The sequence below is a fragment of the Rosa rugosa genome, chromosome 7 (assembly GCF_958449725.1).
Source record: "Rosa rugosa chromosome 7, drRosRugo1.1, whole genome shotgun sequence".
Classification (NCBI taxonomy): domain Eukaryota; kingdom Viridiplantae; phylum Streptophyta; class Magnoliopsida; order Rosales; family Rosaceae; genus Rosa; species Rosa rugosa.
In genome coordinates, this window is record NC_084826.1 from 9,832,842 (window position 1) to 9,836,151 (window position 3,310).

Here is a 3,310-nt window from a genome sequence, read left to right on the forward strand (position 1 = left end):
AACTATACTAAAACGCAAACGGCAAAACGACAAACAAAATGAATAGTGACGCGACCATTCTACCGCTCTCTTGCCTGGTAAACTGTCCCTCCAGCTGTTGAATTTTTGTGGCACCGATTATGTTCAACGAAATTACACAGTCCACCTGTTGATCTACGGAGCCACCACCTGTTAGGAGAAGCTGCCACCGATTACTGTTGGCGTGGCCTTGCTCTGCAGAAATATAGAGGTAGACATTATGGTGAGATACAGGGTCTACTTCTTTCCTCTGCACAAAGAGAGAGAGAGAGAGCGAAGGGACTAGAGGAAGAAGACGTGACTTAGCAGTAAGTTCCTGCTCCCAGGCGTTGTTATTCATCAATAGGTATGGACTCTTGCCGCTGCATCTCACCGGGAAAATGCAGGTATATCAATAGGTATGGATTTTCAACTGCTATTATTTTCGTTGTTGAAGAAAGAGAAGTTGGTTTGTACCAATTGTGGCGGACGTTGTGATTTTGTTCATAGTTTTCTGTCCTGAAGCTTATTGATTTATGCATCTGCTATGATTCTCATATTGGTAGGGTGATTTTGTACTTTGCACAAAGTGTTTTGAAAATGGAAACTATGGGAAGAACAAATTGAAGTTAGATTTCAAGTATAACGAGCAGTACGTTGAAAAAGAGTGGTAATACTGGAGTTGAGTGGACTGAATCAGAAACTTCCTTTAACTCCTAGAAAACTTTACTTCTGTCCCAAATTTGTGTGCGATATTATTTGCTTTCTAGGACATATTCAGAAAACCCTAGAATTGGAATTTGAAGTTTTTTGATTGATTGTTTGTGTTCCCTTGGGGTTCAATTCTCCAGGTGTGGCACCTTGGGGTTCAATTCTCCAGGTGGTTTTGGATGCCACACCTAAATTGAAGAAATTTTTGCATTCATTTTCTTTATGGCATTGATATTCGAGTAATTGTTGATTTGCTTTTTGTGTTATTTCTGGGAATTCTGATTAGTGTGTTATGTTTTAGGGTTTGATCTTGGAATTTCAAGATGCTGGCCAATTTTGTTCATAGAATGAATGGACCAACACCTTTGTGAGTGTAGTACTCTTGCTGCCTGCCAGGTTTGTTTATATGAGTATGTTCTTTCTGATATAGAGTGGCATGTTGTTTATATTAGAATGAATGGACCAACACTTTGTGGGTGTAGTACTCTTCCTTTATACAAGCGGAAAGGATGAATTTGCTAAGTAGCGTTCTTCTTGCTCCTTGACTGCTTCTGCAGTTAAATTCTTTAGATTGGTTTTAACTATCTTAGTTTAGATCGTTTTGTTGGACATGGTAGCTACTGTGTTTGGAGTCCACTCCACATATATGGATTTAACTATCTTAGTTTGGTTTTAACTATCTTAGTTTAGATCGTTTTGTTGGACATGGTAGCTACTGTGTTTGGAGTCCCCCTCAAGCTTCTGCAGTTAAATTCTTTAGATTGGTTTTAACTATCTTAGTTTAGATCGTTTTGTTGGACATGGTAGCTACTGTGTTTGGAGTCCACTCCACATATATGGATTATTTCCTAGCTGATATGCCTAAGAGATATTAGAGGTTAATGTTATGGAAAGTTGTAGATAAAGTAGAATCCTGAAATCCTGTTGTAATTAGCAATTTTTAAGCTGACCATTTTCTCTTCTTCTCATTAATGTATTGACTTGATTGCGCCTGTAAAATTGATCCGTTTTAAATGTTCGCTGATTGTGTAGGACTCCACCATGCTTAAGAAAATTCTGAGCAAATTCACCTCGCAAGCCAAAATCTGTCACTAGATTCCACTGGAAGTGATTCTGGCAACAATAGTCCTAATTTGGGCAGTGGTTTCCAATGAACAATTGGTGGGAGTTCTCTTGCAAGCAAATTGAATGTTGTCAAACGGGTGTCTTCAGTTGTTTGCCCAGCAAGCATTTCAGCTGGAGCAGAGGTAGTGGAGCCTCATCTGTCTTTCAAAGAGGTTTCAAATCCACAGAAGCAGAATCTGTTTATCAGTAAGTTGAACGTTTGCTGCGAGATCATTGATTCTATCGATCCAGCTAAGCGGCAAGATCTTAAGCGTGAAACATTGATTGAGCTGCAGGTATTATTTTTTCTTTTTTTTCCTTTTTTTTTTTTCTCTTTCTTTTTGTAGTCTATTGAATGTGACTTTTTAATCGTGTTCATACCAAGAGTTGACGATTGAGAAGGCGGTGCAAAATTGACTTGCATAGACTCAGAAGCTAATTTACCCAATATCTCCTTTTGGTAGATTGAAATCTCAGATAACCTTTGATCTTTGTAGGTCGCACCATATAAGGGAAGGAAGGGTGAGTCAAATTGGGGTCTTAACACATCTAGAGAATTACAAGTACTCAATCGTATCTGGAATCTTGAAGAACAGCATGCATCTAATATATCATTGGTAAAAGCACTGAAACGGATCATTCTAAGGCTATAATTCAAGAGTTGGTGCATGAAAAGCAATGGGATAGGCAAGAAATGGACGACTTGACGAAGCAAGTTTTAGACCAAAGCCGACTCAAAACTGATGTTCAGTTGGTCAGGGTTCGTCAAGTCTTAGACCAAAGCCGACTCAAAACTGATGTTCAGTTGGTCAGGGTTCGTCAAGTCTTAGACCAAAGCCGACTCAAAACTGATGTTCAGTTGGTCAGGGGATGAGCTAGAAGGTGAAAGGAAATTGAGAAAGCATCCGGATTTTTGGGACAAGTAAAACAATGTATAATGAAGTTTTAATGTATAATTTCGAAATCTGGCTAAGTACAACATTGTATAATGTAGTTTTATTGTATGTAATATATCTATAACGTAGTTTCGATGTAAATTCACCAATATCAATAGTATACCCGCAGCATCGCGCGGGTTTTTTGCCTAGTGTTTATGATTAGTGTCCAAAATAATCACGTAATGCATGGGTATGGATTCCACGTACGATGAGCCGATCGAAGAGACTATATAAATTAACAAGCTTACCTATAGCGACTATATAAATATCCACCGTCTCTATATATTAGAGCACATGCAGCCATGTACCAATTAGGTGACCAATTGGAGAGAAATGTGAAATGAGGTGATGCAGCGGGAGTGGATTGCTCGGGCAATTGGAGGGCCCCAGCTGCCCAGGCAATTGGATGACTGATTCTCAACAAGCGAATCGCCCGACCGTTGGTGGTGGGCTCCACACTCACATGGCCTGCTGCCAACGGCTCCATCTTTTTTTTTTTTTTAACTGATTCTTTTCTGCAACGGTCAATTAATTGTAGCTATTGGATCATTCGATCCAAT

At 39.3% G+C, this 3,310-nt stretch overlaps 1 long non-coding RNA gene across 1 annotated transcript; it reads left to right on the plus strand.

Moving 5' to 3' along the window:
* On the plus strand, positions 1–2,901 carry LOC133721706 (uncharacterized). Its single transcript, XR_009852304.1, has 4 exons — positions 1–416; positions 1,010–1,104; positions 1,741–2,108; positions 2,310–2,901. It is a non-coding gene; the product is annotated as an uncharacterized LOC133721706 (long non-coding RNA).
* The last annotated feature ends 409 nt before the right edge of the window (positions 2,902–3,310 follow it).